We start from the raw sequence: 27652 nt of genomic DNA on the forward strand, positions 1-27652 counted from the left end.
CATCCCGGATGCCTCCTGCCATTGTCATGAAAGAAAGAGAGATGCTATCTTGTTTTATTCTTCTTTTACCTTTTATTTATTTCCGACGAGAGGGAGATTTAATGGTTCTCGCAAAAAAAAAAAGATTGAATGGATGGATCGAGGAATTTGTTTGATTTGTGGTTGCTTTTATTTTTGCCTTTCATGTCGAAATCGTTGATTGAATTTCTTACCCCCGTTTGGATTATTTTGCCAGCGTAATTTAATTGGGAGAGGCTGCTCACAACAAGAGCCTTGAGCTGAACATGGTACCAATTCTCCTAATTGCATGCCACACCACCAACCATTAGTTGTGTGATACAAGGGCTGCACGGGGTATTATCAATGGATGACGTCGCAGCAGAAGTCGTTCCGGAGGGGGGCTTCGTACGTGGTGACCATGGTCGCCGAGTTTGACGAGTACACCAACGACTGGCTTTACCTTCGCGAAGGCACTGTTCTTCCAAAGTAAAGTGTTCTCCTCAGCTGTTTTTGAAAACTTTGGGTTGTACTGTAGTAGCTTACTGTACTTTGTTATGTGCTCCTTTATTCATCCCTCACGGTGCAAGTGTTTTCCACCAAGCCATCCTATCCGAAGAGGAAATTGTCCGATTCCGCCGAGTTCTCGGTCCGGCCAAATGTTTCTGTTAGGGGAGGTGAGCAGCCTGGTTCATCCAGTGAAGCACCAGCAATGTTGGTTCCGACTTTGATTCCGGCGAGATCCGTCAGGGAGGCCATACAAGAGGTCAAAATGGTCCAGGTCCGTTTGTCACCTATGTTTACTTCTTACCAGACCCCCGTCTCATACCAAGAATAGTCACTATATGTATGCAGCTCGAGCTCCCTCTTTGAGGAAAATTTGTGGAAAATACTCAGACTTGGTAACAAGTGCATTCATTGTTTCAGTACCATCAATGTTCTTCACATGTCTGGGAAGAAAAGGCAATGGATACGCTTTGCGATCCATGCTTCCTCTTTGGTGCATATCTATACATTTTTATTCTCGCATCCATGATTTGTATATTAGGTGTGAGCTAGCCCCAAGTGAGGTAGTAATGCCATAAATGAGATGGTACCATCAGAAATTAAATTGTGTTAGCTGTTGGGGTCCATGGTCTCTTAGATTAGGCGAGCTAGCTCTCTAACTGAGGAAGTGTTGTATATGCAAGGATGAAATAACAGCAGAAGGAATAGTTGAACAGTATAGCTGCTGAATCTATTGTTCCTTAGGTTTGGGGGCTCGATTTGAATGAGGTAATGTCGTGATGTGCCGATCAAAAGACACATAAAAGAAGGAATGCTGGCCTTCTAAACTTACAAGATTGTAGGGTAGCTACTGACTTGGCCAGTGGCCACAATTAGGATACAAACTTTAATTCAAAGATATGAGAAGTTGGCAGCACCTTCTGCCTATAAAAGGTGTTGGACAACTGTATGCTCCCTAATATCTATCCATATAATCTGTACCAAACCCAAATAAGTAGTATCATTCCTTCATCTTCCTCTCTGATCAATGTTGGAATCTCTATCCTCTCAGAGCAAAGTGGAAGCTTCTTTTAGCTTTGCTCTCAAATATATAATGGATAGATCATAGACGAGCCTGGACAATTAGTGTACTTGAATGTCATGAGATGTATATGTGAAGCAGAAACATATAATTAGATGTACTAGGTTTAACTTTGGTGTACGTGCGAGGCAGTGGATTGAAATATTTTTCAGCACCGCAGTGTACATGGTGTTTCATCTTGAATGTCAAGTCCTGCATGAATTCCTAATCATTCTCTGTGATCTGCAGATATGGGAAAACGTTATGAAGTCATGTGAGCAAAGGGGAGGGACCTACTGAATTTGAATGTCATAACCAGTGTTGACCTGACCGAGTGGCTAAGAACAAAAGAAAGTGGCAACGAGACGATAAACCTGGGACTGCCTTCTTATGATATGATGTGCACCGTCCTCCACTCGATCAAGGCTGGTTCCACGGGGCTACTTCTCGGCAACGGCGTGGAGGTCGATCAGCAGAACCGGGCGCAGGACCTGCTGCTGGACTGGTTCTTCCACCCCGTGCTGGTGCTCAAGGATCAGATGCAGGTGCTGAAGATGACTGAGCAGGAAGTGAGGTTCCTGGAGAGGTCGACTCTTTTCGTTGGCAGTAGTTCTGCTACTGCTGGTGCAGACGTGTGGGATAACGGCGCCGAGACACCCCGTGATCCCGTGAGGATGGCGCAGATCCAGGCGATCAGTAGAAGCTGTGTTGTCTCCTGCAACTGCTTATTTGTGTTTTAGTGTTTCGTTTGACATGTTAGTGGTTGTTTCTGTTGGTAATGTCTATCAGATTGTTGCTATTTTTCTTCTTGATGATGATGTTGTTGCTTGCAGGATGGTGGGGATAGTGAGGAGCATGTCCAAGTTCCCGACGTACCGGAGGCGGTACCGGCATGTGGTGAAGCTGCTGGTGGCCTACTCGGTGGAGCGGGAAGGGTTGTTCGGATCGTCGGCATCGGGTCCATCCGCCTCCTTCGAAATCACACGGCGTGGAAACAGCGGACGACGAGGCGAGGCGGATCAGATCAGGGTCGAGCGCGGCGGTGCGTAGTGGAGGCCGCCGGCTGCGGCGCTCCATGGCCATGGCGGCTCGGCCTCCTGGGAAGAAGATACGAGGGAGAAAGAGGAGGTGCGATGGAGAGAAAAGAAGAGGGGCGACACGGATTCCTTCTGCTCGCCCGCCGGCGGCTCCGGTAGGCCAATCCAAGTATGTGTCCGGATTTGCACATTGAACTAAATGAATATATCAGAAAACGGATCTTGAATAATCGCATCATATGCAGATTGCAATGACGTGGTTGTTTTGGGATCCAGATAATGCATTATATCTGTTGGCACAGTTTTTGCCAATCTCTGAACTTTGCACCTGCCATTGGACATATTACTACCCCTTGCCAATCTCTTAACTTTGCTGCTTAAAGAAACGGGTTTTGGTTTCATTAATGGTGGTCTCTGGAACTTCTGTACATGGAATGGATGTAATGTTTCATCTATTTTTCTCATGCTCCCTGTAGTGTACTGCTTGCAGTTGCAGAGACCCGATGTGCTGCTTTGTTGGTAGCTCATCCCTTCACATGGAAGCAACTTTCCTTTTGTTACCGTCTACTGATACAGGTACAGTGGTACTGACCACTCACAATACCACTCATTGCATTTTGGTGCTTCTGATAGCCGTATTATTTTCTTCACCGACCATTTTCAAAATTGCTTTCAGTCTCAGTGGTGGCCCTTGAGGCCTGGCATCTGATAATGATACGATTGGCAAAACCATGCCATTCTGGCAGAGATTCTTTTCGTAATTACTTTCAGTTCCATGATTGATTGATTGTCACAGACACATGTGCCGAAGCATATTGTCAGCATTTTTTCTTTAAGCAGAGACCTGATTTTCTTGCATTTTCAGAACTTAACAGGACCATTGATCTTTAGTGTTGAAGCTGATTAAGTGTGTAGCCCTGTAGTCTTCAGTGCAAAACTTCAAGAGGATATCTTAGAAGAATATTCATGTGACGAGTTCTTGGGCACTGCATTCTTTTTACCGCTGCTCCTTGTTCGTGTGATTGTCGGTTTATTCTCTTCACGTGGAAGCAACTTCCCTTCGTTGCTGCCTACTGAGACCAGTGATGTGGCCATCGATTATATTTGGCGAATTGTGCGTGCAAGAACCCTATTTCCTTAACCAGGTCCTCTTCTTCAGAATTGCTTCAGTCGCAGCGGTGGCCCTCCAGAACTTGGCGAAATCATGCAATTTCGATAGATATTTTTTCGTGTGAAGATGAGAAGAGCTGATGGCCAGAAAGAAATAACTTCCAGTACAATGATTGATTGTAACAAGCACATATGTTGAAGCATATACAACATTGTTTCTTACCGCATAAACTTAATTTCCCCTTCTGTTGTTGACCTTCAGTGCTGAACCTAAATAAGTTTTGCAATCTACAGATTATAGCTACAAGACAAAAAAGCTTCAATAATGTATTTTACAATAATATTCATGTGATGAGCTAGCGACAATCCAGTTTCAGATTATTCTCTATGCAAGTGTTTTTTAAAAGAATTATCTGTGCACATGTTGGTTCACTGCACTCACTAACAATGTCCTACATAGAAACACTCACTAACAATGTCCTACATAGAAACCTCTGTTGCACACTCAGGTTTAGAAGACAGAGCCAATCTTCTGTTTTGCGCCTTCAGAAAATAGAGCAATCAGCAGTACCCATGAATACGATAGGAATAAAGAGTAGAGAAGATGACACACGTTTTTTGTGATGTTTCATAGAGTTGCACGTGCATCCGTGCCTAAATTTATAGTTACAGAACAATGTTGAGCATTTATTTGGGGGACAATATACTTGAACTTGTATGAGTTTTGATCAAGAACGTACCGGTATAAATTATTATTGACTTGTTTATGTTCAACTGAAATTTAAGTATGAGTCGCATGTATTTTGTTTTAGTGATACACTGTATAGGACATGAAAGTATATGATGATATTTTACTTGATGGGCGCTTTCAGTGGAGGGATTGTAATAGAGGGGTTGCTAGGGTGATAGAACCCATGTTTCATTGGTTGACGATGACGAGGGACAAGGGATTTATTACGATGGCGGCGAGACAACTGATAAGGTTGGGTCGAACTGCTGGAAATAACGGTGAACAACATAAGTTTGTTGTCCCGTGGCAACGCACGGGCGCTCAACTAGTATGTATATATATATATATATATATCCTTAATAATAAAGCAAATAGAGTTTCTGGTCGTCCGTCTTGAAATTATGCCTAAAGTTTGCATAAATTACCCATCATGTCACCGGTAAGTAATAGAAAACGTTTCACAAAACGAAAAATCCTGGACTAGGCCGGCCCATGTAAATACCTCATATATTACGCTTTATTTTTTTATTTTAAATAATTTAGAACTTCAAATAATCTTTAAAAATTTAATAAACTGAAAATTATAAATCAACATATTTAAAAACTAAAATGTTTGTGACTTCAAAAACTGTCCGGAGTTTTGTATAAAATGCTCGTACATACAATAAAATGTTGTAATTTTAGAAAAATATTTGTACAATAAGAAAAGTCCATGATTTCAAATACAATTCCATGTATTCAAAATTATTAAAGGCATTTAACAAAATGCTTTCTAATTGAAAATATGTTAATGCATTTAAGAAATGTCCTAAAATTTTAAAGATAGCTAATGCCTGTTTTGATAGTTTCTTTTTTTTATTTAAAATTTTCCATTCCATTTTTGTTTATTTTTAATTTAAATAATTTAGAATTACATAAACTTTTGCATATTAAAAAATAGGAATTTTGAAATAAAATGCTGACGAAAACATAATGTCCATGAATTTAATAAATATATTACTGATTTATAACAATGTCCATGAATTTAATAAATATATTACTGATTTATAAAAATGTTTGTTTATTTAGAAAAATTTCATGCGTTTTGAAAAATGTTTGTGAATTTAAAATAAAAAATCCTCCAACATAAAAAAAATTGTTCGCCTTTTCTTGAATTGGTCACCAATTCAAAAGAAAATATTTAAACCCGTTCGAAATATAAAAATTATTCACGATTTTTAGTAAATGTTTGTAAATTGTAAAAAATGTTCTCGATTTTAGAATTGTTCTCATATTTGTAAAATTGTTCACGAAAGATCTAATGTATGTAGTTAAACATTAATGCTTCTAAATCTTTGTGACAATATAACTGTGTGAATTTTAAAGAATTAACTGTTGGATGGATCGAATTATTATTGTATGTTTTTAAAAAAATATATTAAAATTTAGAATAAATCTTTGAGTTATCAAGATTTTTGACAACCATGATATATATTTTTTGAAAATGTAAAGATTGCTTCAACTTGTGAATAAATTAAAAAAAGAAACATTTTCTTGCATTTGTGCATAAAAATTCAAAATCAAGCGATGATATGTGAACATAATGTGGTCACCATAGTTAAAGATTATGTTTTTTTCCGTGGCAACGCACGGGTCATTTTGGTATACCTACTAATAAAGCAATTAGTGCTTCTGTCGTCCGTCATGTAATTTACCCTTGTATTTCGTATGATTTACCCCCTATGCCATTGACAAATGCAGAAAACGTTTCATTTTATAAGTCGGTCGTTACATTTGAGTCAAGAGGTAGCTGTCCCTCTTTGAAACACAAGTCCATGCCCACATCAACTGGTTTGCTACTTGCTCTTCCGCCCCGTAGGATGCAAGTTCGAAGCCGTTTCTTTTTCTATGTTTGCTTTGTTTTTTATTTTGGCTTTATTTAGATATATTTTAAATATTTAAATTATAAAAATCTTCTATATGCAAACTTATATTAATCCCACATGAAAGAAATACCAAACTTTAAAAAAATTAGACATCGTAACTAAATATATTTTGAAAAATGTTCACCATGAAGTAGAAAAATATTAAAGCATCTATGGAAAATGTTTCTGAATCTTTACCTAATAATAAAAAGGTTATCGCTTCCGTCGGAAAACCCACCGCGGTGATTTAAAAAAAAGTCCTTGGTGTTTTCTAAAATTAACCAGCAATCCAATTGATAAGTGAAGCTGAATCGGTATGTGCGGGACAAGAAAAAAACACCAGACCACCCACGACCTTACCTCCCATCTCGAGCGCCAGCGCGCCACCACCCCCTGCCACGGCGCCGTGCGCCGCCGGCCCCAACTCCTCCAATGCTCACCTCCGTCCCCATGTGCCACCGCCCCAAATCCGGGCCTCCCCCGCGCGATGGCCGAGGCTCCGGCGGGCGAGCCGCTGGGCGGAGGAGGCGGAGAGCCGGCACCGCGCGGAGGAGGAGGCGAAGGTGGCGGCCGCCGCCGACGGGGACGGGTACGGGGACGTGGACAACAACGTCTACACCTCTGAGGACAAGGGCACAGAGAACTACGGCCGCAGCAGCTACCACGTCGTCTGCCCCCGGGACAACTTCAAGCAGGGCGCCTACGTCATGCAGTCCAAGCTCGGTTGGGGCCACTTCACCACCGCCTGGCTCGCCTGCGACACCGCCCACTCTGTACGTGCTCACCACCCCCTTGCCTCGCCGTGAAACCCCCTGTTAAAATCACCCCGCTGCCTCTAGGATTCGCGACGAGGATATGTAGGAAAAAATATTGATCTGGATGTAGCTGTGTGCCTGCCCACCAACTGTTCGCTCTTTTGTCCGAGAGCTCATATGCAGAACTTCTAAATCAATTTCTCATTATTACTGTTTTATCCGTCAATCCTATTGCACTTCACGAGATATTTTGATGTTTTACGTCGCTTACCTAGAGGCTCAGGCTGCTCGTGTCCAGCGTTTCTGAATCTCTTGGTTATCTGTGCAGAGGTATGTGGCCCTGAAGGTGCAGAAGAGCGCACAACACTACTCGGAGGCTGCCATGGATGAGATCAAGATCTTGAGGCAGATTGCTGACGGTGACCTTGAAGACTCCCTTTGTGTTGTTAACTTCTTGACCACTTCAAGCACACAAGCCCCAATGGGAGCCATGTCTGCATGGTGTTTGAGTTTCTTGGTGATAACTTGCTCACCCTAATAAAGTACATGGACTATCGTGGCATTCCGCTTCCAATGGTTAAGGAGATATGCCGGCATGTGCTCATTGGCCTTGACTACCTCCACTGTGACGCCCTCGTACGCTAACCAAACACGCAAATGCGTACGATCAAACCCAAGGACTCACGGGAGGATATCACAACACAACTCTAGACACAAATAAAATAACATTAGCTTCATATTACAAGCCAGGGGCCTCGAGGGCTAGAATACGAAAGCTCGATAAACACACGAGTCAGCGGAAGCAACAAATATCTAAGTACAGACATAAAACATGGGGTGCCTTAGAGAAGGCTAGCACAAAAGATACAACGATCGAACGAGGCGAGGCCTCCTGCCTGGGAACCTCCTAATTACTCCTGATCATCAGCGGCCTCCACGTAGTAGTAGGCACCGTCGGGGTAGCAGTCGTCGGCGGCGGGGACCTCCATCTCCTGGGCTTCATCATCTGGTCGCAGCAAACGGATCAAGGGGGCAAGGGGGAAGCAAAGCAGCGGTGAGTACTCATCCAAAGTACTCGCAAGTCTTACATCAGAACTATTCTAATTATGCATCAGTATCAAAGAAGGGGGTTATATGTGGACTGACTGCAGCAATGCGAGAATAGAGAGAGAAGGCCTAGTCCTATCGAAGACTAGCATCTTCAGGGTCTTGCAGCAATAGACGAGAGTAGAACAGGGGTAACACAAATATAGTCATATTGTTGCAGCAATATTAAAGTGAGGTCACGCCTAAAGATCCTCCCTCGACTCCCTGCGAGGAAGCAATCCCGCGGCAAACTAATTCCAGTTAAGTAACAATTGTAGTTGTAAAAGATCGGGGCACAGCTCCAAGTCGTCCTGTAACCGTGGACACGGCTATCCGAATAGTTAATTTTCATCCCTGCACGGGTGCACCACATGTCCCGTCACGCTCGATAACACTCTGGCCGGACATACTTTTCTGGGTCCTGCCCGGCCTCGGAATATCGACACGTCGCAGCCCACCTAAGACTAATCAGAGAGGCCAGCCCGCCGGTCTAAATCCTAAGCACAAAGGGTTCATGGGCCCAGTTCCCCTTCACGCTCCTGCACGTGGCGTGGGTGGCCGACGTCAGTCCTAGCATCCCTTAATCACAAGCGCGATGCATCTCGGGACCACTCGGGCGCGCGCCGCTACACTGCTGGCATCTGAAAAGCTTCGGCTGATACCGCGACGCCGAGTACCCATAATTCTTCCCGCGTAGCCGGTTAGTGCGAAAAGGTCTCCGACCAACCCAGATCAAATACCCAAATCCATTAGCATTTTAATTAGGCCATCAACACAGTCTCACGGGAATCCACCCGTCTTACAACTAATCACCCATGATCCCAGTAACATGGTCGAGTATCTGTGTGGTTGTAACATCGGGGGGAATCCGAGGAATCACCCTTGTTGGATTCCGAACGATGTACCCGTCAAGGTGGGCTTAGAGGAATCACCCTCGGGGGTCCCACACTTGAGGGGCTGTACGACAGAGGCATCATCGGGAATGGTGAAAGAGGAATCACCCTCGATAACCACGACCGACTAGCTATACTACAGAGATATCATCAGGAGTACTTAGCGAGGTGTCACCCTCGGTACCCGATAGTATCCCTATAGCGTCGTACAACGAAGGGGGGTGAATGTGCTGTGTCGGGTCTGGCTCGTCGATCAGAGATCGAGAATTGAAAACAAGCGGGGCAACTGATCTACGGGGTCAGAGGGGATGACTGCTCCACCTATACTAAGCAGATTAAAAGTACAGGACTGAAAGTAGCAGTTCATAAAAAACAGGCTATGCATCAGATATAGGAGCTAACTACAACAATAGCAAAATACTAATGCAAGCAGTAGAAAGAAAGACATAGGCGATATAGGAATGATCAAGGGGGGTTTGCTTGCCTTGCTGCTCTGCGGCAAAGGACTGATCGGCAGGGTCGTAGATGTACCCAGCAACAGCGTCAGTCTCGGGGTCTACCGGTAAGAAGAGGGGGAAGAAACAATAAATAATAGCACCGATGCAATACAAAGCATGACATGGAAAGATGCAGGCTAGACATGAGCTAACGCAACAACATCCGTCATAGACGGGTCGGAAGAATATCTGACGATATTTTCCGGGTCTCGGGCTACTACCAGTTATACTGGAAACAATGGAAAAGTTCCATGTTTGCTATGCTAGGGACGCGTGACAGACGAACGGGCCGTGTATCCGGGTTCGTCTCGTTCTGCTGATCAACTTTCATGTTGAAAATATTTTGATCTGACTTATGGATTATTTAATATTAATTTACAAAGTTTTATTAATTATTTAAGAATTAAAATCAGATTTAAAAGATTTAGTAAAATCCTATTATGACATCATGGCGATGTCATGCTGACATCAACATTTGACCGGTCAACTGACCTGCGGGTCCCGAACGTCATAGGCACAAGTTTTTATTAAGATTAATTATTTATTAATCAGATTAATTCAACGAGGGACCCACGTGTCATACTCTAATTATGTTAATTAATTATTTTAACTAATATATCTATTTATTTATTTATTTAAGAAAAACATTATTTTTATAATTTATATTAACTCTCGCGTGGGGCCTCCCTGTCATAGACAGCGGGTGCATTGGCCCCACCGGTAAGTGACCTAAGGCCATTTACTCATCTTTTTTATTAGATACCTAACCGTGTAAATACCGTATTCCTCTAAATATCCATATACGCAAATACATACATCACATCACATACATACATACATACATACGCATCTAATACATCATTTGTTTTTGTTTTTTTATTTCTTTTCTCTCACAACACTCATCTCTCTCTCTGTTAACAGAGAGACCGAGAACAACTCTCAGCTAACTCCACCTAGAAGAACCGAAAGTTCAAATCCTCCTACCGGAGTCTACCGCCGACGGATCGAGGTCCCGTTTGCCGGAACGGAACCGGGACGGCGAGGAGATCGACATGGTGGGAGGAGCCCGAGGAGGGGCTCACCGACGGTGACGAGACGGCCCGATGAAGCCGGAGTTCGCACGAAGGTGACGGTGGAGACGACGTGGTTCCGGTGGTGGAGGGGACGGTGATGATGGTGATGACGCGCCGACGAGGGGGAACCGGCCGGATCCGGCGAGGAAGAGGCGTAGGGGAGGCCCGGTGGGGGAGGGGCTCGCCGGCGTGGTGAAGGGGCCGAGGGAGGCCGGTCTCCCTGCCCGGTCCCTCCCGGACCGAGCGGGAGAAGGCCGACGGGGCTCCCGGGGGGGCGGCCGGCGGGATGGAGGGCCGAGGTGGGGGGGTGGCTCGCCGGCCGGGAGGATGAGGGGCCGCCGGGGGAGGAGGATGAGGGGACCGACGGGGGGCCCCCGGGGTAGGAGGAGGCGGTGGAGAGGAGGGGCACGGGCGAGCCGGCGCTGGGGGCGGTCGCCGGTGGGAGAGTAGCAGGGGAGGGGCGACGGGATGAGAGAGGTGGAGGAGGGATCGGCAGGGGAGGGTTACGGGAGAGAGAGAGAGCGTGGGGGGTGGGGGCTCTCGTGGGGGTGGGGGGAACCGAGAGGGAGGTGTGGGAGGTGGCGCTGTCGTGGGGGTGGGGTGGGGCCCCCCACGAGGGGGAGGCTGGGGGCGTTGGCGGCGCCCAGGGGAGGGAGGGAGTAGCGAGGGGGGAGGGAGAGGTGGCGGCGCCCAGGAGGGGCTCTAGGGTTTGGGTGGTTGGGTCGGTGGGCGAGGTGGGTTGGCGAGCTGGGTCTTTTGGCCCAGCTCGGCCAGGGGGTGGGGGGTTGCTTTTATTATTATTATTATTATTATTTTCTTTCTTTCTAATTTCTTTTCTTTCTTTTATTATTTATTTTACTATTTGATTTTTTTCTTTTTAAACACTTTCTTTTATTATACTTTATCTTATCATTATTATTTTTAATACTTCCCTTTTTTATATATATCCTTCTTAATATTTGTAATGAACTTATAAAGTATTTTTCCCTTGCTTTCAAATTTTTGATCCGGACAGACTCGAATCAATGCGGGTCTGAGATGGGAATTCGATGACGTGGCATCATTAGCGGTTGATCACTGTAGCTTAATTACAATAATTACTATTGCAAAAGTCGAGGATGTCACAATTCTCCCCTACTAACAAGAATTCTCGTCCCGAGAATTAAGAGGTAGAGGGAAAGAGCTCGGGGTATTCATCACGAAGATGATCCTCGCGTTCCCAAGTGGCTTCATCTTGAGAGTGATTTGACCACTGCACCTTAAGGAACTTAGTGACCTTGCGACGAGTCTTACGTTCAGCTTGGTCGAGAATGCAGACCGGATGCTCTTTATAAGAGAGGTCTTGTTGTAGCTCAAGCATATCGTGATCCACTACTAGAATAGGGTCCTTGAAGCAGCGACGGAGCTGAGAAACATGGAAGACATCGTGAACCTGAGAAAGGTTCGCCGGCAGTTCCAATTGATAAGCCACTCTTCCACGCCTTTCGAGAACAGTGAAAGGACCAATATAACGAGGAGCTAACTTGCCCTTGATTCCGAAACAGTGTGCACCTCTCATTGGTGTGACACGAAGATAAGCCTTTTCGCCAGGTTGATAGACCATATCTTGATGATGACGGTCATACTGACTCTTCTGACGAGACTGAGCAGCCTTCAGATTCTCATGAATAATGCGGACTTGATCTTCGGCATGTTGAATAATATCCGGACCGAAGAGTGATCGTTCCCCAGTTTCTGACCAATTCAGAGGAGTTCGACACCTTCGCCCATACAATACTTCGAAAGGGGCCATCTTCAGACTAGCTTGATAGCTATTGTTGTAAGAGAACTCGGCATACGGGAGAGATTCCTCCCATTTCTTACGAAAGAAATGACACAAGCTCGAAGCATGTCCTCGAGAATTTGGTTGACTCGTTCAACTTGTCCCTGGGATTGAGGATGAAATGCCGTGCTGAAGGACAGATGAGTCCCCATAGCCTTCTGAAAACTTTCCCAGAATTTTGAAGTGAACAAACTGCCACGGTCTGAACTGATTACCAACGGAATACCGTGGAGTGAAACAACTCTGGACATATAAAGATCTGCCAGTTGACTAGCATTAATCGTTTCTTTGACGGCCAGGAAATGTGCAACTTTGGACAGTCGATCAATGACGACAAGAATAGCATCATTACCTTTCTGAGATCTGGGAAAACCAGTGACGAAGTCCATTTCAACGTGGTCCCATTTCCACTCGGGAATAGAGATAGGTTGCAGAGTTCCAGCAGGCTTTTGGTGTTCTGCTTTGATACGCCGGCATATATCACATTCTGCCACATAGCATGCAATGTCTTGTTTCATATTGGGCCACCAGAATCTTTGCCGGATGTCTTGGTACATCTTGGTACTACCCGGGTGAATAGACAATGGTGTGCCGTGAGCTTCTTCCATCACCTTCCCAGTCATCCTGAGATTTTCCTTCTTATTTGGGACGAATAGGCAACCCTTGAAATACAAGGCGCCACCTTCATCAACAGTGAAAAAGGAGGGTTTACCCTTTGCAATATAGCTCTTAACCCTGTCGACATCATCGTCAAAGTTTTGTATATTCTTTATGGAGCTCACAAGATCTGGTTCAACCACTAGGTTACTGAGGGAACCCTGATTAACAACACGGAGGTTCATCTTTTGATACTCTTCAGGAGGCGGAACAAGGTAACCCTGAGGAACAATGTGGAGGTTCAGCTTACGGAATTCCTCTTGCAAACGATCGTGAACCTGATGAACCTGGAGGTGGTTGCAGTATGACTTGCGACTTAAGGCATCAGCCATTACATTAGCCTTGCCAGGGGTATATGATATACTACAGTCAATATCTGCTATACGCTCCATCCATCTTTGCTGACGCAGGTTCAGCTCCGTTGAGTGAACAAGTACTTCAGACTTTGATGGTCGGTGTAGATTTCACAGCGATTACCGACAAGGTATTGTGCCATTCCTTCAATGCATGAATGACTGCGGCAAGCTCGAGATCATGAACTGGGTAGTTCTCTTCATGAGCACGCAGTTGACGTGAAGCATAAGCGATCACCTTGCGATCCTGCATTAGGACATAAACTATTCCTTGACGAGAAGCATCACAGTATATGACGAAATCCCTTTTCGTATCTGGAGGAGCAAGTACTGGAGCGGACGTCAGTTTGTCCTTGAGCGCTTGGAAACTTTCCTGACATTTATCAATCCATTCATACTTAACACCTTTGTGAAGCAGGTTGGTTAAGGGCTTCGCAATCTTGGAGAAGTTCTCGACGAATCGACGGCAATAGCTGGCGAGTCCGAGAAAACTTCTGACTTGCTTGACATTCTTCGGAGGAGTCCAGTCAAGAATAGCTTGAATTCGTTCGGGGTTGACCGCAATACCATCCTTGGAAATCACATGACCAAGGTAGGTCACTTCGTCTAGCCAGAACTCACATTTGGAATACTTCGCATAGAGTTTATGCTCCCGAAGCTTATCCAGTACAAGATGAAGATGTTCAGCATGCTCTTCTTTGTTCTTCGAAAATACCAGAATATCATCCAGATATACCACGACAAATTTGTCGAGGTAGTCCATGAATATATAATTCATCAATCGAGAGAAGGTTGCCGGTGCATTGGTTAAGCCGAAGGACATGACGGTGTACTCGTATGATCCATATCGAGTAACAAAGGCGGTCTTTGGAATATCCTCCTTGCGAACACGGATCTGGTGGTATCCCAATCTCAAGTCGAGCTTAGAGAAAACGGTGGAACCAGCAAGTTGATCATACAAATCATTTATCCGAGGGAGAGGATATTTGTTCTGAATAGTGGCCTGGTTGATAGGACGATAGTCTTGAACCAATCGATTTGTCCCATCCTTCTTCTTAACAAAGAGAGAAGGTGCTCCCCAAGCAGAGGAACTCGGACGGATGAAACCCAGACGGAGCGAGTTGTCAATTTCTTGCTTAAGTTCAAGGAGTTCATGTGGTGGCATTTTATAAGGACGCTTGGCAATAGGAGTGGTACCGGGTACCAAGTCAATGACAAACTCGACAGCTCGAGCAGGGGGAATCCCTGGAAGTTCTTCTGGAAAGACATCTTGGATTTCTCGGACCACTGGTATGTTTTCAATCCCTTCCAGGGGCGACGCATTTAATGCATTCAAAGCATACAGTCGTGCCTCAGCATTACGGACGAGATGCGCATGGTAGCTTACTAGTTCATCTGAAGGGTGTAGGAGGTGGACGGTTTTGGTGGCACAAACGATCGATGCCGTATGAGCTTTCAACCAGTCCATCCCCAATATGAGATCAATGTTGGATGACTTTAGTAGGATGCGGTTGGCAAGGAATTCTAATCCTTCAATTTCAACTGGAACATGGGGGCAAACCACAGAGGTTCGGCATTCGCCCCCAGGGGTGTGTACCACTATCGGGATGTTCATCTCTTCACTCCTAATGTCATGCATGTATGCAAAATTTTCCGACATAAAGGAATGCGATGCTCCTGTATCAAACAATACAGAAGCAGGTACTGAGTTAACGAGAAGTGTACCCATCACGGTAGCAGGCTGGTCTTGAGCTTGACCCATATCAATGTTGTTGGCCTGACCATGAACATAAGCAGGCTTAGTGTTGAAGTTGCGGTTCTGGTTGTTGCCATGGCCAGTTGCGGGAAGTGCCAGCTGATTCAGATTCTGCCTGCAGTCTCTAGCACGGTGACCTGGACGACCACACTTGAAGCACAGCCCGTCCTCAGGACGGGAAGGAGGAACTCGAGGCGGTGGAGCTGGAAGCCTCGGCTGCCTAGGTGGTGGAGGAGGCAGGCGAGGTGCAGCATAGGACGCCCTCGGAGCAGGAGCAGGTGCATGGTACATGTTGTTGGGAATCCAGATCTTCCGCTTCTGTGCAGACGAGCCCGAAGATGAGCCCATGTCACGGTTGCGCTTGCTGCTATCTTTGTATTCCTGCAGACCAGTCTCAACCTGAATAGCCTTGTTCACGAGGGTGGCGAAATCAGCATAGTCCTGAACGAGGAGTGTCAGCTTGATATCAGGGTGGAGGCCTTCACGGAACTTCTCCTGCCTGCGTGCATCAGTCGCAATGTCTTCTTCAGCATAGCGAGATAATTCCAGAAATTCCCGCTGATAAGCATCCACAGTCTTGTTGCCCTGGACCAAGTTGCGGAACTCACGCTTCTTCCGGTCCATGACTCCCTGGGGAATGTATCGAGCACGGAAAGCAGCCTTGAACTCTGCCCAAGTGATGATAGTTCCATCGGGCTGAGAGCGCCTGTGGCTGTCCCACCATTGAGCAGCGAGACCCTTCAGAAAGTAGGCGGCAAAGTTGACATAGCTCGCCAGGGGCACATTGGCAGACTCTAGCTCATAGGAAATGTCACGGAGCCAGTCATCAGCATCTAGAGGCTGAGTTGAGCTGCGGTAGATCGCAGTGTTGAGACGGCAGAAGTCTTGCAGTGTCACGCCTTGTGGTTGGTTCACGTTCGGCCTTTGGAACTGATCCATGAGCCCTTGCATAAATTGGCGGTTCAGCTCAAACTGTTGGATCATCCCCGCCATATACTCAGGAGGCGGGGGTGGTGCATCGTTGGCAGGGCCACGCGGGCGGCCAACTGGTCTAACCATCCTGTTAAATATTTAGCAGGGGTAGTTTAGCTTAAAGTAATTGAAAGGCATCGCACGCATTCATGAAGTAATCAGGCATAATGAAAGGGAAATGCGATAGATACTCCATAGTAGTTGAGTTCGACATACACACCCATACATAGGTTCGATTACAGACTAACGATTAAAAACTCGAAATTTGGCGATAGCCCGGACGCATTTGACGATACCCTGGACTCACTAGGCGGCGCGCAGGCACGCGGTGGAAGAGTACCACAACGAGATGTAGCAATAAGGCTACATCAACGTCGGAGAGGACGATCGAATCCTGGTAGCTGGCGGTGATAGAAGGTAGGGACAGGACCCTGTGTCCCGTTGTGACTCTGGTGAGGGTACCGCATCCAGTCGAGCAGCTGAGGCCAAGTGCAGGGGTTCTACCCCCAACATCAGTCCACTCGAGAGCTGATGGTAGCTCTGTCCTGCTCGGCTCGCGGATGCGCATAGGTGGAACCCTCGGACAGTGTGATGGCTGTAGCTCTGTCAACGCGTCGTAAAGACGAGCGCGCGTAGCATACAACTCCACAGTCAGAGCTCGGAAAGCACGATCCATTGCCTCAGTGTACTGCACCAGAATCCGCGCGTACTAGCGACGCGTCACGTAGGGGGCGCAGACAGCGACGTAGGAACGATCGTTGCGCTCCCGAACGTCAGAAGCGTAGGCAGTGAGATCAGACCCAGTCTCATCCCCAGCAGGAGCATGCGGGATGTATCTGAAAGGGCTCTCCTCCAAGTGAGGGTACGCTCCACGGAGACGGGTGATGGCGATGTAGGCCGCATCATGGACGGCCATCTCGACCGACACTCCAATACCACAGAACACGTGGCGCTCGAGGGTCTCGCCGCCCCTCTGGTCGAAGATGCGAACCTCAGCCTGGTACTGGTACTGGTTGTACTCGCGGAAATCCTCGAACACAGTGTACTCGGGGTACCAGCGATATCCCAGCCTGGTCAGGAGATCGACCAAAATGGCCGGGAACCCAGTCGTCTCGGTGGCATGTGTCAGGCGCACGTGCTGTCTTGCGGGACGCATCTGAAAATAAGATTTGACGGATGTCAATGACAGTGTGTGTAATACATATTCATGAGAAAAAGAGTAGATAGTCCAGCGCTCCGGATCGATGTGATTCAAGAACCTAATGTTAGAGTTAGTAAAATCTTTGACCCGAAAGAGAAGAGAAAGTAGAGCCCAGAGTATAGGAAAGGAGTAAAATATACTAATACCACCCAATTGAGATGTGGGCCCGTAAGCCACAACATCAGTGTTAGTAAAGTTTTTCAAACACTAGACTCAACTTCGGCCAAGGAGTTGGAAAGGGGGCTACCTACAGGCAGTTGGCTCTGATACCAACTTGTGACGCCCTCAGCTTAATCGTACGCTAACCAAACACGCAAATGCGTACGATCAAACCCAAGGACTCACGGGAGGATATCACAACACAGCTGTAGACACAAATAAAATAACATCAGCTTCATATTACAAGCCAGGGGCCTCGAGGGCTAGAATACGAAAGCTCGATAAACACACGAGTCAGGGGAAGCAACAAATATCTGAGTACAGACATAAAACATGGGGTGCCTTAGAGAAGGCTAGCACAAAAGATACAACGATCGAACGAGGCGAGGCCTCCTGCCTGGGAACCTCCTAATTACTCCTGATCATCAGCGGCCTCCACGTAGTAGTAGGCACCGTCGGGGTAGCAGTCGTCGGCGGCGGGGACCTCCATCTCCTGGGCTTCATCATCTGGTCGCAGCAAACGGATCAAGGGGGCAAGGGGGAAGCAAAGCAGCGGTGAGTACTCATCCAAAGTACTCGCAAGTCTTACATCAGAACTATTCTAATTATGCATCAGTATCAAAGAAGGGGGTTATATGTGGACTGACTGCAGCAATGCGAGAATAGAGAGAGAAGGCCTAGTCCTATCGAAGACTAGCATCTTCAGGGTCTTGCAGCAATAGACGAGAGTAGAACAGGGGTAACACAAATATAGTCATATTGTTGCAGCAATATTAAAGTGAGGTCACGCCTAAAGATCCTCCCTCGACTCCCTGCGAGGAAGCAATCCCGCGGCAAACTAATTCCAGTTAAGTAACAATTGTAGTTGTAAAAGATCGGGGCACAGCTCCAAGTCGTCCTGTAACCGTGGACACGGCTATCCGAATAGTTAATTTTCATCCCTGCAGGGGTGCACCACATGTCCCGTCACGCTCGATAACACTCTGGCCGAACATACTTTTCTGGGTCCTGCCCGGCCTCGGAATATCGACACGTCGCAGCCCCACCTAAGACTAATCAGAGAGGCCAGCCCGTCGGTCTAAATCCTAAGCACAAAGGGTTCATGGGCCCACTTCCCCTTCACGCTCCTGCACGTGGCGTGGGCGGCCGACGTCAGTCCTAGCATCCCTTAATCACAAGCGCGATGCATCTCGGGACCACTCGGGCGCGCGCCGCTACACTGCTGGCATCTGAAAAGCTTCGGCTGATACCGCGACGCCGAGTACCCATAATTCTTCCCGCGTAGCCGGTTAGTGCGAAAAGGTCTCCGACCAACCCAGATCAAATACCCAAATCCATTAGCATTTTAATTAGGCCATCAACACAGTCTCACGGGAATCCACCCGTCTTACAACTAATCACCCATGATCCCAGTAACATGGTCGAGTATCTGTGTGGTTGTAACATCGGGGGGAATCCGAGGAATCACCCTCGTTGGATTCCGAACGATGTACCCGTCAAGGTGGGCTTAGAGGAATCACCCTCGGGGGTCCCACACTTGAGGGGCTGTACGACAGAGGCATCATCGGGAATGGTGAAAGAGGAATCACCCTCGATAACCACGACCGACTAGCTATACTACAGAGATATCATCAGGAGTACTTAGCGAGGTGTCACCCTCGGTACCCGATAGTATCCCTATAGCGTCGTACAACGAAGGGGGGTGAATGTGCTGTGTCGGGTCTGGCTCGTCGATCAGAGATCGAGAATTGAAAACAAGCGGGGCAACTGATCTACGGGGTCAGAGGGGATGACTGCTCCACCTATACTAAGCAGATTAAAAGTACAGGACTGAAAGTAGCAGTTCATCAAAAACAGGCTATGCATCAGATATAGGAGCTAACTACAACAGTAGCAAAATACTAATGCAAGCAGTAGAAAGAAAGACATAGGCGATATAGGAATGATCAAGGGGGGTTTGCTTGCCTTGCTGCTCTGCGGCAAAGGACTGATCGGCAGGGTCGTAGATGTACCCAGCAACAGCGTCAGTCTCGGGGTCTACCGGTAAGAAGAGGGGAAGAAACAATAAATAATAGCACCGATGCAACACAAAGCATGACATGGAAAGATGCAGGCTAGACATGAGCTAACGCAACAACATCCGTCATAGACGGGTCGGAAGAATATCTGACGATATTTTCCGGGTCTCGGGCTACTACCGGTTATACTGGAAACGATGGAAAAGTTCCATGTTTGCTATGCTAGGGACGCGTGACAGACGAACGGGGCGTGTATCCGGGTTCGTCTCGTTCTGCTGATCAACTTTCATGTTGAAAATATTTTGATCTGACTTATGGATTATTTAATATTAATTTACAAAGTTTTATTAATTATTTAAGAATTAAAATCAGATTTAAAAGATTTAGTAAAATCCTATTATGACATCATGGCGATGTCATGCTGACATCAACATTTGACCGGTCAACTGACCTGCGGGTCCCGAACGTCATAGGCACAAGTTTTTATTAAGATTAATTATTTATTAATCAGATTAATTCAACGAGGGACCCACGTGTCATACTCTAATTATGTTAATTAATTATTTTAACTAATATATCTATTTATTTATTTATTTAAGAAAAACATTATTTTTATAATTTATATTAACTCTCGCGTGGGGCCTCCCTGTCATAGACAGCGGGTGCATTGGCCCCACCGGTAAGTGACCTAAGGCCATTTACTCATCTTTTTTATTAGATACCTAACCGTGTAAATACCGTATTCCTCTAAATATCCATATACGCAAATACATACATCACATCACATACATACATACATACATACGCATCTAATACATCATTTGTTTTTGTTTTTTTATTTCTTTTCTCTCACAACACTCATCTCTCTCTCTGTTAACAGAGAGACCGAGAACAACTCTCAGCTAACTCCACCTAGAAGAACCGAAAGTTCAAATCCTCCTACCGGAGTCTACCGCCGACGGATCGAGGTCCCGTTTGCCGGAACGGAACCGGGACGGCGAGGAGATCGACATGGTGGGAGGAGCCCGAGGAGGGGCTCACCGACGGTGACGAGACGGCCCGATGAAGCCGGAGTTCGCACGAAGGTGACGGTGGAGACGGCGTGGTTCCGGTGGTGGAGGGGACGGTGATGATGGTGATGACGCGCCGGCGAGGGGGAACCGGCCGGATCCGGCGAGGAAGAGGCGTAGGGGAGGCCCGGTGGGGGAGGGGCTCGCCGACGTGGTGAAGGGGCCGAGGGAGGCCGGTCTCCCTGCCCGGTCCCTCCCGGACCGAGCGGGAGAAGGCCGACGGGGCTCCCGGGGGGGCGGCCGGCGGGATGGAGGGCCGAGGTGGGGGGGGGCGGCTCGCCGGCCGGGAGGATGAGGGGCCGCCGGGGAGGAGGATGAGGGGACCGACGGGGGGGGGGGGGGGGCGGTGTAGGAGGAGGCGGTGGAGAGGAGGGGCACGGGCGAGCCGGCGCTGGGGGCGGTCGCCGGTGGGAGAGTAGCAGGGGAGGGGCGACGGGATGAGAGAGGTGGAGGAGGGATCGGCAGGGGAGGGTTACGGGAGAGAGAGAGAGAGCGTGGGGGGTGGGGACTCTCGTGGGGGTGGGGGGGGGGAACCGAGAGGGAGGTGTGGGAGGTGGCGCTGTCATGGGGGTGGGGTGGGGCCCCCCACGAGGGGGAGGCTGGGGGCGTTGGCGGCGCCAAGGGGAGGGAGGGAGTTGCGAGGGGGGAGGGAGAGGTGGCGGCGCCCAGGAGGGGCTCTAGGGTTTGGGTGGTTGGGCCGGTGGGCGAGGTGGGTTGGCCAGCTGGGCCTTTTGGCCCAGCTCGGCAAGGGGGTGGGAGGTTGCTTCTTCTTTTTTTTTTATTTTTTTTCTTTCTAATTTCTTTTCTTTCTTTTATTATTTATTTTACTATTTGATTTTTTTTCTTTTTAAACACTTTCTTTTATTATACTTTATCTTATCATTATTATTTTTAATACTTCCCTTTTTTATATATATCCTTCTTAATATTTGTAATGAACTTATAAAGTATTTTTCCCTTGCTTTCAAATTTTTTATCCGGACAGACTCGAATCAACGCGGGTCTGAGATGGGAATTCGATGACGTGGCATCATTAGCGGTTGATCACTGTAGCTTAATTACAATAATTACTGTTGCAAAAGTCGAGGATGTCACATCCACCGCGAGCTTTCCATTATCCACACTGACCTGAAGCCCGAAAACATATTCCTCGTGTCCACTATTGACCCCTCAAACGATCCTCGGAAGTCAGGTGTGCCACTGGTGTCGCCTGCTGCAAGGGACATCGAGCCACCTCCAAGGGCTCCTGCTCGACCATCAACGAGTAGTGGCGTCACCAGGAACCAACACAAGAAGATCCGGAAGAAAGCCAAACATGTAGTTGCTTCAACTTCAGAAGGTAATGGGCGGTGGCATTCGCCGACATAGACGAATCAGATGATAAGGGAGATCTGAGTACAACAAATGAGGGCAGTCCTAGCCAGGATGGGGACAGGAAGAGAGGAGGAGGGCATATGCGGGGCAACAAAGGGACTAGGAATAGGATGGCGATGGAAGCTGAACTAGGCTGCAAGCTGGTTGACTTCAGAAATGCATGTTGGACGTACAAGCAGTTCACAAGTGATATCCAAACAAGGTAATACAGATGTCCTGAGGTCCTTCTGGGCTCCTAGTATTCTACATCTATCGACCTGTGGTCCTTTGCATGCATATGCTTTGAACTTGCCTCACGATATGTGCTCTTTGATCTGCATAGTGGAGATAACTTTGACAGGGATGAGGTATTTTTGTTCATTTCCTCACTTTGGTTTCGACTAAGAACATCCTTTCAACATTATGGATATGTACCCGGTTTATCACCTAGTAAATGATGTCCCCCATTTTAACTCAAGAAAGGTTCTCATCACAATCAACAACTGACTCTTTGATACCTACATTCCATTCAAGCACGAGATAACTGCGAAGGGTGGGCCTCACTTCTAGCTCGATGATATTGTTTTTCAAAGTCTTATTTCTTCCATTAGCGTGACTCAGTGACATGTGTATAGTCATGGTCGACTTCATCGCCTTGAGACTCACCATGTTCAGGTGAACACGGTAGCCACCATTGGCAAGGATCGAAAAGAGGATAATAATAAGTGACAACACCGTTTTCGTGTTCAAATAGAAAAATGTGGACATAGGAAATGGGTCTTGAGCTACACTTATATATTGGTTAGGGGTGAGCAATGTTTTTTTCCCCGTTGAATAAAATTTGCAGGTCTTAGTGTCACCTCATGATACTATTCATGCATTCTAATTCACCCATTTAACTTCACCATTTGTTCGATTCGTTTAATTACATCGTCACCCGTAGCAACGCACGGGCACATTTACCAGTGTATTTAATAATGCACAATGTTGCTGATACAAGCTTTACGTAAACCAATGGCTTAACTTTGATTTCATGTTGTTTTAAAAAAATATAATGATTTTTAAGACCTAATGAACTTGCCCGTGGGTCACAAAGTAGAGCATTTGGAATGCATGTCCTTACAAATTTATTGTTTTTGATGGAGTTGCTTAATATGTTTAGAATCAAACGACGCTATCAGCAACCGAGAGAAGAGTTAAGTTGGCATGCATCTTTCTGTATCTCGTTGGAGCCGCTCGTCGGCGCAGTCGCTGGTCGCAAATCTTGCTCGCCTTCCTTGGTAGCAAATTTCGTTGTTGGTCATAGGAAACAGAAACAATGATTGCAACAAAAAGTGTTGTCATCCTCGCCCATGGTTGTAGCTCACCGTTGCAAGTTGCCGCATTTTGCGTCGAAATGAATGAATATAGCAAAAATTATTGTCGGACGTATTAAAATTCTACTACAGTTACAACAAAAACGTCATTGATATTGTTGAGGGGTCGCACCTCAGTCTTGAAAGTATGTAGCAAAAATTAAAAGGGTTATAGCAAAGAGTGACATCGGTTGTAGCAAAAATGTGACCTCGGTTGTGCATTGTAGTAAAACATGACAGTAAAACATGACGTCGATGAAAGTTGTACACGATGCCGTTTGTAGCAAATTCTGACGTTGGTTGAAGCATGTAGCAAAAACCGTGACGTTAATTTTTCCTCGGACGAGTGTTGCTCGATCCTCGCTATACTGCAATCACTATGCTCACTGTCTCATGGCCGGTCGCAGCCTTCCCAAACACCGGTTGCAGTCATTCGTGAATCATGCGTTGCTATGAACCTTGGCTTATTTTAGAAAGAAAGAGAGATGTATTTTGAGAAAGTAGATATGTGAAGAAGGACGACTCAAAGCAGATAATGTAGGTTGCAAGGGACGTGGGACCATCAAAACGAGTGGTTTCTAAGCGAGGGGCGCACCACGTGAGATGTATGATGCACACAATTGAACGATGCGCGCTGGAATGGCTGAGCGTTCCGTCGGCCTGTCATCGAGAAATGTTTCCTATTATTATTTTTCCCGTTGCAACGCACGGGTATTTTTACTATAATAATAAAGCAAATACGGTTTCTGGTCGTCCGTCTTGAAAATTACCCCTAAAGTTTGCATAAATTACCCACCATGCCACCGGTAAGTAATAGAAAGCGTTTCATAAAGCAAAAAATCTTGGACTGAGCCGGCCCATGTAAAAACGTCCTATATTACGTTGTGCACGCTGGGAGAATATCCAACACACTGTATGGGCCGGCCCATGCACAGGCACGTGCTTTTAGTTCCATTTATTTATTTATTTATTTATTTTCAGTTCTGTTTTATTTTTTTATTTTAAATAATTTAGAACTTCAAATAATCTTTAAGATATTAATAAACTGAAAATTATAAATCGACACATTTCAAAAATTAGAATGTTTGTGACTTCAAAAAAACTACTCGGAGTTTTGTAAAAAATACTCGCATATACAATAAAATGTTGCAATTTTAGAAAAATGTTTGTACAATAAGAAAAGTCAATGATCTCAAATACAATTCTATGTATTAAAAATTATTAAAGGCATTTAACAAAATGCTTTCTAATTCAAAATATGTTAATTCATTTAAAAAATGTCTTAAAATTTTAAAAATAGCTAATGCCTGTTTTGATAGTTTTTTTATTTAAAATTTTCCGTTCCATTTTTGCTTCTTTATAATTTAAATAATTTAGAATTACAAAAACTTTTGCATACTAAAAAATAGGAATTTTGAATTAAAATGCTGACGAATTTTTATTTTGAATTAAAAATAGGATTAAAAAAAAGCGCCGGATTCTTATATTTTTTTTGCAAATTCCAAAACAATGTCCATGAATTTAATAAATATATTACTTATTCATAAAAATGTTTGTTTATTCAGAAAAAGTTCATGTGTTTCAAAAAATGTTTGTGAACTTAAAATAAAATCCTCCAACATCAAAAATTATGTTCATCTTTTTTTGAATGATTTCATAAAAAAAAATATGATGGTCATCGCGATTTGATTCTTTAAGACGTCACAACATAATATTTTATGGCTGAGCAAACTACATTTACGGACCCTGTTTGAGCTGTACCGATGAATGATGTGCCTCGACTTAACTTAGCGTAGCGGTGATTACCATAACGAGTATTCTGGTACGAGAATAAACATAATTGTGTACAAAACTAACCCATAAAAAGGTGTATCAATTTGGTTGGGCTCAGCGTTGTATAAAACACGAAAATCTTTTTTCGCCTAACGTGAGAGACTAAAAAAAATTATAAAACGACCTCCAGTGGTCTTGTAATAAAACCTTTATGTAAGCGTCAAAATATAAAAAATATTCACGATTTTTAGTAAATGTTTGTAAATTGTAAAAAAAAATCTCGATTTTAAAATTGTTTCCATATTTGTAAAATTGTTCACGAAAGATCTAATGTATGAAGTTAAACATTAATGCTTCTAAGTGTATGTGACAATATACCTGTGTGAATTTTGAAGAATTAACTGTTGGATGGATCGAATTATTATTGTATGTTTTCTAAAAAAATCTTGAAATTCAGAATAAATCTTTGAGTTACCAAGATTTTTGACAACCATGATATATATTTTTTGAAAATGTAAAGATTGCTTCAACTTGTGAATAAATATGAAAGAAGAAACATTTTATTGCATTTGTGCACAAAATTTTCTAAATCAAGCAATGATATGTGAACATAATGTAATCACCATCAATGGAGATTATGTTTTTTTCTTCCGTGGCAACGCACGGGCCATTTTGCTAGTCTATATTTATATAGATACGATTATTATATTAAGGATAATAAAACTACACTTTATCCCTGTCCTCTCAATCCAATGGCCAGAAACGTATCTATATAAATCTGGCCATTGGATTTCGTTAATTAGAAGTTTATGTCGCTGGATTTAGTTCGTCCATTGAATTTAGCCCGTCCGTCTTCTGGGCTACTTCTCTTAGGGGTGGGCATTATAAAATCGAAAACCGTAAAACCAAACCAAACCCGATTTGTCGGTTTATTTGATGGTTTGATTTTTGGTTCAGTGGGAAATTTTAAGGTCGTTCGGTGTTTTGTTTTTGTTTGGTTTTTGGTACCGAGAAACCGAATAGACCGAACAAACCGATATATGGGATACCCCATGTAATACCTTCTTTTCGAAAGTGCAAGAGTATGGAGGCATCACACATTTCTGTCGACATAATGCATTTCACGTTTCATTTGCTTTTTCTACTTAATTATGGTTACTAGTTTGTTTCACCGAATAAACCATAGAATGATATTATGGTTGCTAGAACTTGTGATTTTCTTTTTGCATATTATATAATCCAAGTTAGTGCTGTTGAGTCATTACACTTATACTCACAAGTGCATGAATTTTGGTTTTCCGGTTAACCGAACAAACCGAACCGATATATTATGGTTAATATGGTTCGGTTTCTAAATTTTGAATGATTATTTCGATTTCTATTCCTCCAAAACCGAAATTATATAGAACCGAATAAACCGAACTATATTAATCATATAAACCCAACGCCCAACCCTAGCTGCTCTAGAGGCCGAAACCAAGGCATCTGGTGCATTGGGCCTTCCGCTAGCCAATTTGTGGGAGGCCACTATTCAGGACGACCACGTGATCCATTCGCAAAACCGACAGCCTGGTTCATCCGCTCGCTACTCCTATCCAATCCCTCCCATTCTAGATGAGGGAGTGTCGCACGCGTCGGTGTGGCCGAGCTGCACAAAGGAGAGAGCGCCGCATGCGTCGGTGCGGTCGACCCGCACAACGACGGTTCTACGGGTGCGGCCGGTTCCATCCAGGGATCAGTCGACTCTACAGGTGGATCCCAGCGACCGGAGGAGAGGGATCCGTCCACCTGAGCTGAGGGGTGGGATGGAATCCATCTGATCGATTTGAGCGACCGGAGGAGCGGATCAGGTCAAGCCGATCCAATCCAGTGCGTGCCAGATTTTGCTACGAATCAGAAGAGGTGCACGTGAGGGCTAGGGAGGTAATGACAGACGCCTCCGCTACTGGGAAACTGCTTTGCCCTCTTTCAAGCTTGCAATCATGGCCCTCTTCTATTGGAAATTGTTGTGCTCTCCTTAAATAACACCATGTTTCACTGGTGAGACGAGGATTGAACGACGACGCATCTCCGTCGACCTCCACCTCCAGAAGTGCAGCCAAGCGTGACTTCCCAGCTCACCTTGCGGTCGCGCCTTGTAGTCTGATACATCTCCAACGTATCTATAATTTTTTATTGTTCCATGTTATTATATTATATGTTTTAATTGTTTTATATGCATTTATATGATGTTTATATTATTTCTGGGACTAACCTATTAATCTAGAGCCTAGTGTCAGTTTCTGTTTTTTCCACGTTTTTGAATATTGTAGATAAGGAATATTAAATGGAGTCCAAACGGAATAAAATCTCCGGAAAGATTTTTCTTGGACCACAAGACATGCAATAGACTTGGAGTAGGGGGCAAGGCAGTTACCGGGAGGCCACAAGCATGCACGACGCGCCCTCGGGGGTGGTCGCGCCCCCTGGCTTGTGGGGCCCCTACAGGTCTCCTAACCCTAATTCTTGGCCCAT

At 45.3% G+C, this 27652-nt stretch overlaps 2 pseudogenes; both read left to right on the top strand.

The window, feature by feature from the left end:
* The first annotated feature begins 367 nt into the window (after nt 1-367).
* LOC123405461 lies at nt 368-2614 on the top strand (annotated as a pseudogene).
* A 4218-nt stretch (nt 2615-6832) lies between these two features.
* Nucleotides 6833-26958, top strand: LOC123405463 (annotated as a pseudogene).
* Nucleotides 26959-27652: the final 694 nt, after the last annotated feature.

Source organism: Hordeum vulgare, chromosome 6H, assembly GCF_904849725.1.
Source record: "Hordeum vulgare subsp. vulgare chromosome 6H, MorexV3_pseudomolecules_assembly, whole genome shotgun sequence".
NCBI lineage: Eukaryota > Viridiplantae > Streptophyta > Magnoliopsida > Poales > Poaceae > Hordeum > Hordeum vulgare.